This window comes from Capricornis sumatraensis, chromosome 19 (genome assembly GCF_032405125.1).
Source record: "Capricornis sumatraensis isolate serow.1 chromosome 19, serow.2, whole genome shotgun sequence".
NCBI lineage: Eukaryota > Metazoa > Chordata > Mammalia > Artiodactyla > Bovidae > Capricornis > Capricornis sumatraensis.
In genome coordinates, this window is record NC_091087.1 from 12,647,499 (window position 1) to 12,661,087 (window position 13,589).

At 44.3% G+C, this 13,589-nt stretch overlaps 1 protein-coding gene across 1 annotated transcript in view; it reads right to left on the reverse strand.

Moving 5' to 3' along the window:
* MEF2A (myocyte enhancer factor 2A) overlaps positions 1-7,432 on the reverse strand; it is a 186,926-nt gene extending 179,494 nt beyond the window's left edge. The window contains exon 1 of the mRNA XM_068991072.1: positions 7,317-7,432. The gene's annotated coding sequence lies outside the window, so the exon portion shown is untranslated. The remainder of the gene's footprint in view (positions 1-7,316) is intronic.
* Positions 7,433-13,589: the final 6,157 nt, after the last annotated feature.

The window sequence follows — 13,589 nt, forward strand, 5'->3', positions numbered from 1 at the left end:
GTCATCTCAGTTGTTCAGACAACTTTCACTCAATTCAACATTTACTGAGCATTCACTATGTGGCAAGACAGGTTTGTATTGAGCATACTAAAAGACCAAGGCAGTATCTCTGACATAGGAACTCAGCCTAGCAGAAGAGACTGACGTCAATTACAATACTTTAAATGTTCAATGAAAGTGAAAGAGGACAGTTAAAAAGTTGGCTTAAAACTCAACATTCAGAAAACTAAGATCATGGCATCTGGTCCCATCATTTCATGGCAAATAGATGGGGAAACAGTGACAGACTTTATTTTTCTGAGCTCCAAAATCACTGCAGATGGTGACCACAGCTATGAAATTAAGACACTTGCTCCTTGGAAGAAAAGTTATGACCAACCTAGATAGCATATTAAAAAGCAGAGACATTACTTTGTCAACAAAGGTCTGTCTAGTCAAGGCTACGGTTTTTCCAGTAGTCATGTATGGATGTGAGAGTTGTACTATAGAGAAAGCTGAGCACTGAAGAATTGATGCTTTTGAACTATTGTGTTGGAAAAGACTCTTGAGAGTCCTTTGGACTGCAAGAAGATCCAATCAGTCCATCCTGAAGGAAATCAGTCCTGAATATTCATTGGAAGGACTGATGCTGATGCTGAAACTCCAATACTTTGGCCACCTGAGGTGAAGAACTGACTCATTGGAAAAGACCCTGATGCTGGGAAAGATTGAAGGCAGAAGAGAAGGGGACAACAGATGATGAGATGGTTGGATGGTATCACTGACTCAATGGATATGAGTTTGAGTAAACTCTGGGAGTTGGCGATGGACAGGGAGGCCTGGCATGCTGCAGTCCATGGGGTCGCAAAGAGCTGGACATGACTGAGCAACTGAACTGAACTGAACTGAAATGTTCAATAACACATTTTACTCTACAAATATTGTTTGCATTGAGAGCAAGGGAGGTAAACTTTGTCTAAAAAGATTAAAATCAGTATCAAGATAACATTTGGGGTATAACTTAAAGGATAACTTTCAGTAGGTATATGAACAATGGAGCATTCCAATCCCTGGCAAAAACATAAATAAGCTACAGAAATACTACATTCAGATAACAGAGATAAAGACCATACTTATGCAATAATCAAACAAGATACGTACAAATATACTAAGTATTCTTAAAGGAAATAAAATATGGGTTAGAGTAACTACTGGACTGCAACATTAAACAGGATGGTCTGAGTAAAGAAGTGAGATTTGGGCCAAGTTCCAAAGAGTCTGGTCAGGTCAGCCTTATGAAAAACATCTCAAGGAGGTGGTACAAAAAGTGCAGAAGACCCTAAAATGGAAGTAAAGAGTTTAAAAAACTCTTGAGAGGTCCAAGTAGCTGGCCTCCAATGAAGAAAAAGACAATGAGAACAAGAAAGATCAGAATGGGAAGTCACTGGAAGAGTTTAAGGAAAAATGACAAGATTGAGGCTCTTAAAATGGTCCCTAGGATTGCGGTGTGAATAAAGAACTTGTGAGGAACAGGAAAAGAAACAAGATGCCCAGTCAGGAGGCCACTGCAATAATTCATGTAAGAGATCATGATGCCGTGAAATAAACAGGCAGCAATGAAGGGCTTCCCTGGTGGCTCAGCTGGTAAAGAATTCACCTGCAATGTGGGAGACCTGGGTTCGACTCCTGGGTTGGGAAGATCCCCTGGAGAAGGGAACGCCTATCTACTCCAGTATTCTGGCCTGGAGAATTCCATGGACTGCATAGTCCATGGGATTGCAAAGAGTCGGACACAACTGAGTGACTTTCACTTCACAATGACGGCTAAGACCAGTGGATTGGCACAAGATAAACTCCGAAGGTACAACAGAACGTGTGGATGGACTGCATCTGAGAGAAAAGAAAGGAATCCAAAATGTTATCTTAGGTTTCTGGCTTGAGTACTGCCACTTACTAAGATTGGGAAGGCCAGCAGAGACATCAGGGTTTGAACATAAGAGGGAGGAAGAAGGTTAGCAGAGAGGAATAAATAGCTATATTTTAGTCATGTAGCTAACATTATGTTTGAAATCCCAACTAGATTTCCAAGTGGGTATCAAAATCAGGAAAATTCTGGGCTAGAAAAATAAAAGTGGGAGACATCAGCATAAAAATAATAGCCTTTTCAGGGAAAAGCAAACAGCTGGCCTTAACTAGGTCATAGAAACTGAAGGGTTGTTGCTGACAATGAGCCTGAAAAGATAGGATGGAATATATTATGAAGTGAACCATGACTAATAATGGCAACAGCAGTAGTAGTAATGATAGTAACAGTAAGAGAAAAAAAAAAAACTACATTTTAAGGTACCAAGCACTGTGCTAAAAGCCTGATAATATACATCTCATTCAATCCTCTCAACAACTCTGCAAAGTAGATAATATTATAATCACTGTTTTATACACTGAGCTTCAAGAAGATTGAGAACTTGCCAAAGAACAAAAAGTGCTAGAGTGGGTATTCTAAAACTTAGGCAGTCAGATTTTAGAGATCAACCTCTTATCTCTTACATTACTAACTCTTTACTGATTTTATATGCCTTTTAAGTTTTTCTTAAAAGAAGTATAACATTTAGATCTGAATTTTAGAAGTATAATTCTAGTCTTTATATAAAAGATTGCTAGGGGTGGGGATAAAAAATAAGACAAGTAAACACAGTATTAGTCAATGCAAAAGACCTTGTTTTAATAAGCCAACAGTTATTAGTTATCTTACTAGGTTACATGAAGAGTATCCTTTTGTTCCAAGGTTGACAAATCATACCTCAAAGTAATCCAAGTCAACCTCCACATACATGCTGCTGGCAACAAAAATAAGCTGCTGAAAAAGGTCCAGCTCATGCAGTATAAATTTACCACCCACTACCAAAACATTTCTCAAAACATGTAACAATGTAACTTTATTGATTGCTGAATTTAAGTTCATAAATTAAAGTTTCTGAGGAAAATAAAATGAGTAGGGATTCAAGACAACCATAAAAAGATATGCCTCGGTTGATAGTTATTAGAAATCAGATCAGCTAGTATGTTTTTGCACCCTTGTTAACAATTCCTCTAGCTTTCAACATCATCAATCATTAAACTGATGAAGTAGTAAATTATCTGCTGTCCTACACCACTGTTCAAATAACACCATTAGCCTCATAAACCAGCTAATTTTTTTTATGATTTCGAGTGATTACTAAGATGATTCAATGTTAAATAAACTACTAACTTCAGTAAGTATCAATTCCAATAATAATTATTAAAATCAGCAAATGACAAACATCTATATAATGTAGTATTTATTAATTATGTGTTAACACATATCCTGTGCCATGCATGAGACTTATTAACAAATGGGCTTACACTCTCAATTATAATAAACTGGAGTCATCCATTTATCATAGAGTACACAGATAAAGCATACAAAAATAATTTAGTTCCACCAAACAAATAAAATGAATAAAAAATTATAGTTACCCACTAGAGAAAAGCTATTTTTCAGATATATATACACCAGGCTTCCCTAGTGGCTCAGTCAGTAAAGAATCTTCCTGCAAGGCAGGAGACCCAGGTTCGATCCCTAGATGGGAAAGATCCCCTGGAGAAGCAAATGGCACCCCACTCCAGTATTCTTGCCTGGAAAATCCTACAGACAGAGGAGCCTGATGGGCTACATATAGCCCATAGGATGCAAGAGTCGGATGTGACTTAGTGACTAAACCAGGTATGTTATAAAAATATTTTTTCTAATTTCAAATTTTAAATACCGTATTTTAAAGATGCCTCTCACAAATAATCACTAAGAGATATGTTTCATTGAAAGTTAGGAAATATACTCACATTTGACTTTTATTTTTTCTAATATGCAGAGAGATCATGGAAGTTAGAATCCAACAATGACTCCAGATAAGCCAAATAAACATTTAATGTATAATATGACAATGAATTTAAGATGTTGGGATATTTTATCCCAAACAAATATATGAGCATTCTCCTGTATTTATGCATTATATGAACTCCTTTTTGTTAACAAACACAAAGATACATGTAAGAGGCAGATCACCTATACAATCATCATAGGAAGGAAGGGATGAAGGGAGATGAGGCAATACACATTTTGTACACATTTTGTACATTAAGCTTCAAGCAACCCTTAGGACCTATTACACCATTGTTTCACTTAATTTTAACAATTCTATGGGGCAGGTGGTAAAATTCCTTCCCATTTTACAGAAGATGTCTCATAACTTTGTCAGTGGTAGAGCTGGGATCAGAACCAAGATCTGACGACAAACTCAAGCAGCCTTCCTTTACTTGCAAATCAGCACAATGTGTTAAAGTGTTTTTTGCAGGAAGTTATCTAACTAGAATATAGACTTTAGTTTCCATATTTATAGTTGTCTTATTACTCCTCAATTTAGTAAGAATATTCAGAAATTTTCTTTCTAATCTAGAAAAACAGGCAATGCTAAACATGTTCAATCCACAAAACATTGTTTTTCATTGCTCCATCACTAATACAAGAAAAATTTCAGCTAGACTTTTTAACATTCATATGTGCCAAGTGTATATCTTTCAAAGCAAAAAGATACATGCATGGTCTGATTACAAGACAGAATATATAAAATTTAAAATGCCCACAGAAAATCGAGGACCATCATCATTGTATGTTACAACAAATCCCTCTCGCTAGACTTTATAAAAGCAGCAAAAGGAGAGAAAAAAAGATGGCTTTCCAAAACCTGACTGATAAGCATGCTATTTCCCAGTAACAAATTTATGGTTTCTCCCTCCTAGATCAGAAAACACATCTATTAAAATAAATTTTCATTGAAATATTTCAACTTCAAAATCATATTCTAATAAATATTTTCATAATTACTTAACTACTCTCAGAATACACTTCTATATTTCTCTCTTGATAACCAATGAGTGATGACACTGCTGCTTGAATATTAATAAAATTAAACTGCTATGCATCCTAAAAGTAAAATGCAAAGCAATAATGCAACTGCCCTGAAAAATAAAGCCTCACCATTCAAAATAACTCATCTTGAAAAGATTATTTCTAGTTCCATTTACCAAAGCAAAGGTCTTTGTCACAAGTACTCCCATTAGGGAAGCATTAAAAACTCTTAACAATATAGATCATTCTCAAGCTTTAATTCAACAGTGATATTAACAATTATTACTTCTAAACCCCAAAAAGCTACTTTCCTTCTACTGAACACCCTCCACCACTCAATCACTCATTACTCTAAACAATTTAGGGGGGAGAAAAAAAAAACTTCCTGGGAAGTAATTTAAGGAGTTAAACATAATTTTATCATCCTTTCTCCAAGATGAATAAAACCATTATATATAACAATAATGTGAATTAAATAATTGTGTTTAGAGAGATCACTACTACCTCACAATGGCTTTAGTAAATAAACTTTCACTGGAGGCACTCTTTCAACAGAATTATTAAAGACTGTGTCTACAAAGTACTTAAATCACTAGTTTTAATTCTTCGGTATTTTCACTGCAACACCATTACCACAACTTTTTACACTTTACTACACTGCTCAGTGAGAATTAAAAATGATTTCAGAATCGGTTAGTGCATCATCATATAGAACTAGACACATAACATGTGTTCATTGTTTGATATAAAGTCTAACTAAATTTGTCATCCACTTTAGTGAAGACATTTTTGACTTTTTTCCTAAAACAAAAGCTGCCATTCACAGGAAAAGACATGAGTAAAGACTTATAACTTCAAAAATGAACCAAACCAAAAGATGTACATACAAAAGTCATAATAAACAAGGGTTACTTTATCCTCATTTCTTAAATTCATGCTAAAATAAATGCCATTTCTGTGTTTGCAGGAAAAAAATCTTTAAGCTATTTTGTTTACCTTTGCCACAGACTGTACAAGTACTGCCAAGGTAACACAGATTTTAAAACTGACAACTGGAGTACTTGGCAGTTGCCAAAACAACACAGCTGGATTCTTAAAGGAAAAGTGCTCTTGTGTAATGTACACCTAATTACAGCTTTAGGGAACCTTCTCTCTATTTACTAAAAAAAAAAATACACATGGAAAACATACTGCACTAAAACTTGACAATTTTCAGACAATATTTTTTTAAAAAATACACGTAACTTAACACACCACAGCAGGCCTTTTTAAAAGCACACTTATTAGAATCACAATCTCACTATAAACTAAAATGCAGGTTAACATTGTGCTATGACTCTTCAATCCGCACATGGATCCCTACCGGATCCTGACAGGATGCTCGCTTCTTATCTCAGGAATCAAGTCATCAGGTCTGAGGACATTTTTACAGTGACACTTTAAGGGGGGGGGGGGGGGGAGGAGAACACAACAACTTGTTTTTTCTAATGTAGAAACGCTCACCATTTCCCAACTTGTTACACTATCTCACCTACTAAGGGATCCTCATGGATCAAAGACAGACGGGATCGAACTGAAGGACAAAGTTTCCATCACAGAAAACCTTCCCTGCGAGCCGGGATCTATTTTGGATGGACGTCCGGGGGGCAGCGAGCGGTTCCCTACGCAGCCCCTTCTCCCCCGCGACGTCTCCCCGCACCGTCGGGAGTCCGCACCCGCAGGTGCCCCCGGCCCAGGCCACCTTCTGGCCCCAAGTACCGAACCGGCCAGTGACACACACACACACACCCCGAGAGTTCCGCTCCGTTAGACCAACCTTCTTCCAAAACAGAAGTGAGGAACTTCTTCCAACAAGAGCGCAAAACGCCTCCTCAGCAGGGGTCAGTCGCTTCGGGGAGACCCCTGCCTCGCACGGCAAGGTTAAGCAAAGGGCCCTCGGGCGTTTCCCCTCAGAGAGCCTTCGGACCCCCAGGGAACTCCCTCAACTTTCAAGGAGGCGACGTCCGCCACCGCCCCCCAGCCCCAGACGCGACGTGCGCCCCGGGAGGCTCCGAGCGCCCAGCCCGCGCCGCCGCGCCTCCCGCAGCCGGCCCGCGACGCCCCTCAGCCCGCGGGCCCGCCCTCGGGGCACCCCGCCCCCACCTCCACAGGAGGCGCCGACCCCGACGCGACCACTGCTCGCCGCCTCCCCGCACCCCACCCGACCCGCCGCAGCGCGCCTCCGCCCCGGCCCCTGCCAGCGGGACGCGGCGCCGCGCCGCCGTCCCGGGGGCCCCGCGGGCGCCCCTCCCGAGCGGCGCCGCCCCCCGCCCCGGCGCCCCCCAGCCCTCACCCGGTCCTCTCGCCGAGACGCAGCCCCCTCGGGCCCCACCGACCCCACCAACCGAGCCCTGTCGCCCGCGACCCTCACCCGGTCTCCGGCGAATGCGGGCGGGCGCGCACACGCCGCAGACAGGGCCCGCCACCCGCGCTCCGCGCCGCCCGGAGCCGCCTCCTTCAGCCCCGGACTCGCCGGGACATCCGCGCACGGATCCCCACACCGGGGCTATTTTTAGGAGCCAGGCCCCGGCCAGACCGGAACTCGTTCAGTCGGCGCGCGTGCGCACTGCCCCTCACGGCACTCTGTGTTCCTCCGCCAGGCTCGCCTCTCCCTGCCTTCCCCTTGCTCCCTGTTTAGCGTCTCCCTTCAGGTTCTCTCTCAGGGCTGAGTTATCCTCCTGATGGGGCCCAGAGCACTTAGAGTGGGAAAGACAAAGGTTACGGGCCGGGAGAGCCACACCGTGTGAGGAAGAGCACTGCCCCACAAAGGCGCGCGGGCCGGACTATGTTTTTTCGGGTGGGTGAGGAGACGAATCACCCGGCACAGGAAGGAGATGACGGCGGTTTGGCGCCGGGGCAGCGCGCCGGAGCCCGCTTCCCTCAGAAGGACCGTGTTCTCCTGGAAGGGATATTGGTCACTTGATGAGGACTCGGGCGCCTCCCAGGGCGGGGCGGCCCGGCGGCGTCGCGCCCCGCAGCCCCCGCCTCCCCCGCGGCGGCCTCCCCGACCAGCCGCCGAGGCCCAGCCGGGAGCAGCTCCAGTGACGAGGCGCGTGGCGGGTCGCCTAGCGCGGCCGCTCGCTCCGGCCAGCCCGGGGTGCCGAGGGGCGGGGCTCCCGGGGGCGGGGCGCGCGCCCGGCGTGGCCGCGAGTCCGGTGCCAGGCGGCGTCGCTCCGGAGGGCCCGGATCTCGCCCGCCGGACTTCTGGAGCCGCCACCGGACCCCCCCGCGGGGCGCACTCGGCGCCCCCCGACCTCCGCTCGCCCCGCCCACGGCCTCGGTGCGGCCTGTACCGCACCTGTGGTTTTGCCGGGGCTGCCGCCAGCCCACCTGCCCTGAGCGAGTGCGGTGGGACCCAGGCCCCTGGCACGCCGAGGCAGGTCGGGCCCCGACCCCCCCCCAGACGGCGGGACTTGAAGGGGCGTGGAAGGTGGGCGACGCCTTTCTGGGTGGTCAGCCAGGCTCCCTGCGTCCCAAGAGAGACTCAACCTACTAGCCTTTACTAGTAATAGTTGCTAGTAGGCGCAGCTGGTATACCTTGAGTGCTGAACGGTGTGAATAGTTTGCATTTGATAGCTCGTCATCCTTACAACATCCCTATGACGTAGATTCAGTTTCTATTCCCATTTTACATAGGAAGAAAAGGAAGCTCGAGTGCTGAAGTGACCTTCTGAGGTTACAGCTGAAGAGGAGGGCACTGGGCACTTGAACTCCTGACCACCCTGCGTACTGCCTTTTCTGAGAGAGGTGCGAAGGAGATGTGTTTAGGGAGCTGTTGGTTTTTGTCGAGGGTGGTCATTAGGAGGTGAGCCGTTGTGGTCTTTGCATCGTGAAGGCTGTTCGCCTGGCGTTTCTACAGCCACGCTGCCTATCTCTGCACCTATGCAGTGGACACAGAGCCAAATAATTATATTCGTTTGAAGATGAAAAATTCATTCCCCAGGCACTTGAAAACAAAGTGGTTGGGGTGAGTGAGCAGATTCGCAGAGGCTATAGGTAGAGGAACTGGGAAGTTTCAAAGGAAGCTGGAGACTAGCAGGCTTCCTCCCTCAAGGACAAGGCAACCTACTGGGGAGAGCCCAACACAAAAGTGACACACAAACGCCAGACACAGGCAGACTAACCTGGAGTTCTGTTCAGAGTTCCACAATGTGTTCAGAGGAATCAGCAGCAGGAAGGTTTAAAGAAAAAAAAAGTGTTAGAATTTGGTGTGACCCTGCAAACCATGTGGAAATGCACACTTTTTAACCTGCCAGAAGCTGCAGACCCAGCTGGATTTGTCTTCTCTGCTGCAAGAAAACAGAAGAGTTGAACAGTTTTCCTTCAGAAAATGGTGCAGTGGAGGGCCCACAAGCAATGGCTTCCCCATTCACCTACTCTTCATCCTGGAAAGAGAAGAGGGACAATGAGAACAAATTTTTCTGAAAGAGTTTTTCATACTCTCATTGTTCCTTCCCATCTACCACCCTTGGCAGAAGCTGACCTTCTTGGAGGTACAGAAGACTCAGTTCAGACTGCCTACCTCCTACCCATTTAGTGCTATTGGTCATTCCAGAAAGTCAGGTAGAGAACTTGGCTTTGAGTCTAGCCAAAGCAGAAATGAAAAGTGTTTGTGTTGCATAAGAGCACCTCTTTCCCTAACTGCCCCCCCCCCAACCTTGCAAATCAAAGCCCAGGCCTAAAAATTGAAGGAAGGAGGGGGAAAAGTTTAAGAATTCTAGAGCACAGCTATTGTAAAATCCATTAGCAAACCATAATCACTTATTTGTAACTAAAGTAACCAATCTTAGGAAATTATCACAGCCTTTATGGTCTCAGAAACATGTGTCTGAAGTCCAGTGTCTCCAACAATTTGCTGCACTCAGCTGGGCATAGACCATGTGCCCGTGGCTTCAGAGGAACTTCCGAAGAGCAGCACCTCTTAGTCCTCCAACTTTTTCTGTCCTTAAAGCACTTAGGTGTCCAAATGTGTCTCAACTGAAGGGGCTCCACATTGTGTGATACATTGTGTGAGGCAGTGTGATACATTGTGTGAGGCAGTGTGATACAGAGGTGAGAAGGAGCAGCCCTTCCTTTAAAGAGGCTGGCAGGCCATGGGGGAGGTACACCTTAAAACACAAGCCAGCTTGATAACCACCAGAGAGGCGGGTTTCCAAGGAGACTAGAAGAGCACGGAAGATGAATATCTAAAAGGGAAAGAGAATTAGGGAGGTCTAGAGGAGACAACCCCAAAGTGAATCGAAAAGCCTCCAAGAAGGATGAAAAGGGGTCCTCTCATTATGTCTTGATCTGAAGAATAAAGCCCAAGCTCCCCAGGAGGGAGAGATCTCAGACCACTGGTCAGCCTTACCCTCAGCCTTTCCTGCCACATACCTCACCATCCCTATTCAGAAATATGAATCACACACCAGGCTATTTCCTGTGTCTCCAAGGTCAACCCCTTTTCATCCATCAGGTCTCCATTAGGCATCATTTTCTCTAACAGCCCTTCTCTAATACCGTGCCTAGTTGAAGTGTAAATATTTCTGTATGTATGTTTCCTTCCTTCTGATGAGTAAGCCCCGTGAAAACAAGAAATGTGATTTATTCCTTAATTGACCTGTTGTATCTAGCACAGTGCCTGGCATGTAGTAGACAGTCAAATGTTTGTTAAATATTTATGAGCAGCCTATAGGCAAGGGAAGTGCTGTGTTCAAGGACCCTGTGAGTTTGGCTCGAGAGAAATCACAGCTAGAGCAATGTGCCTGGAGCCTGGGGTCTGATCAAGCCCTGAGGAGTGGTGAGAGACAAACCTGGAAGAGCAGTCAGGAGTGAGACAGGGCAGAGCCTTAGCCCATCAAGTCAGGCCATTTGGATTTCTTTCTGAAAGCAAAGGGAAGCCCTGACAGATTTCAAGCAGGTGAATAGCAAGATCTATTTGGCGTTTTAGAAGGTTTGCTGAGGGCAGTAGTGGGGTTGGATGGGAGGGAGCAAGACTGGAGGCAGGACAACCAGTTAGGAGGCCCTGGTGGTTTAGCCAATGCTGTCAGAACCTCTGTCCTTCCAACCCCAGATATCTCCACAGACTGTCCCCACACATGCTAATGGCTTCCTGTTTCTCTGCTGAGGCTCTAGCCCCAGGAGAGGGCTTGCTTGGGCCAGTAGATATACACACCAGCTTCCTCGTACCTTGTGAAGACAATTTTGAGGCATATACCTCAAAGTTTCTCTCAGGGGTCCCAGTGGATTGGGCCCCAGTTGTCCTCAATAGTGATCCACTCATTAGCACACTTTTTAATGTCTCCCCTCACTTCCCACATCTCATTTTCCAGCTCCCCCACAGCCCTTCCCGGCATCACCTCCCAAATAAACCACATGCACCAAAATTCTTGGTTTGGGATCTACTTTTCAAAAGACCCATTGAAGACAAATCGGAAATGAGATAAGAAAGAAAGAGGACCTGTCTGAAGTCGGTTGCCTGATGGTAAGGAGAGGGCAGAAGCAAAACGTGGAGCTAGAAGGAGAATTGACTGCTTGTTGACCACTGAATCTGGGATCAGGGAAAGCAGAGGAGACTCAGCTGCCTCCAGGTTTCTGGCTTAGGCTCCTGAGTGGATAACTGCAGCATCGTTTAAGTGGAAGACACTCGAGGAAGGTGAGGTTGAGGGGGCTGGATGAGGGGAGTATGATGAGTTCCAGTCTCCTCATGTTGAATTGACATGCCTGTGGGACAAATTATCCTTAGCCTTGTGGGGCTGGAAAAAGATTCAGCTAGATGAGATAGGACAATATAGGGAGGGCTTCCTGGAGGAGGAGAAACTTAAGCAGAGTTTTGAAACTGAGGTATATGGGCTGGAGGAAAAAAGAGACATAACTGTGGATCAGAAGAATAACAATAAGAGAAATGGATAGTGAAAAACAGAACAAAAAAGATTTATAGGGAGGAAAAAGCAAATTTATTTGAAACAGGGAAAATACAAAGAGCCCCCAAAGGATTTCAACTTGTGAGCTACTTGAAGATAGGGGCCATGCCATATTCAATCTTGTGTCCTCCACTCTTACACAAAGTTGATATTTATTAATTATTGGGTGAACCAGGAAAAGTGTCTTAATAAATATTTTTCATGATGTCTTGAAGGTTTTAAATGTGTTTCATATTAGCAAATTTAACTTTGTGTAAGGATGTCTGTCTTGTTGAGATATATCACATTTAAGAGAAACATCTTGCTTATAAAGTTCTACTAGTAAATTTTACTTATAAATCTAACATAAGATCTAATGACTTGTAAATATTTCAAAAAATCAAAATGCCACATTTTAAGCCTAAAGCAAAAGACATAATCCAGTTTGTACTAAAGTGTACACCTCAGGTTCTTTAGCATTGAAATCTTGAATGTATGTGTGAAAGAAAGAGACCTTTTGTGCATTCCTCTTCTATTGCTAGTTACGTGCTCAACACCCAGATCTAAATGCCATTTTCCACTAAAAGGAACCAGGGATTCTTAGGGAAGTGGCTGATTTCAGGAGAAGGAAAAAAAGAAAAAACTAGATAAACCTATGGTGCCAGAAAGCAAGGAGTTTCTTTAAAAAAAAAAAAAAAGCCATAGGGCAGGTTAATGGGACATAGGAGCCAATCTGAAAGAGCTGCCAATGGCCAAAGCTGGACCAATTGGAGCAGCAATGTAATTAATGCTGGTATTAGAGCACAACCTATAGAATAAAATGAGACCATACTGATATGAATACATAACTGACTGAGTAAATAAACAGGACAGAAAGTATAGATTTTACTTACAGAAGAATTCCCATTTTTAAAAAATGTAGAAAGAATGAGAATGAAAACCACCATTAGGCAAACACCACAATTAATAACAGTCTGTAGAAAGAATGTTCAGTAGGTGCAAAAAATAGTGGGGAAAAGAATTATGAGAACATGACATTTATATATTCTCAAAGTAGTTGCCTGCAAGATATTTGCTAACTATGGAGAGAAAAATAGTAACTTTATGATAGGGAAACCCAGCAGACACCACCTGAGCCGAGTGAACAAAATCCTAATCACCAGCAACAAAGTCCATTCACAGTATGCACCTGTCTGTGTGAGGCGATGAGAAGGGCATGTCCCTTCTCTCATATTCCTGCCCAAAATGTCTGATCTGAATCTAATAGAGAACCTCGGATAAATACATACCTAGGCACATTCTCCCAGACGGCTGGCCAACGTGCATCGAAAGTGTCCAGATCATGAAAGACAAACACAGAGGAACTGTCAAAGACTGCAGATCAAGGAGACTTGACAACTCAATGCAAAATGGGATCCTGGGTTGGACCCTGGTTCAGAAAAGGGACGTCAGTGAGAAAATTGGTGAAATTCAAGTAAAATCTGTAGTTTAGCTAATACTGTTATGTCAGGGTTAGTTTCCTGGTTTTGATAATTATAGTATCCAGGAGCTACCCCACGTCCAAGGTCAGGGGCGGCGGCCAAGAAGAGCTACCTCACGTCCGAGGCCAGGGGCGGCGGCCAGGAGGAGCAAGCCCACGTCCAAGGAATGGTGGTTGTGCGAGCTCCAAGTTCAAGATCAGGAGGAGCGGCAGTGAGGAGGTACCCCTCGTCCAAGGTAAGAGAACGCCAAGTAAGATGGTAGGTGTTGCAAGATGGCATCAG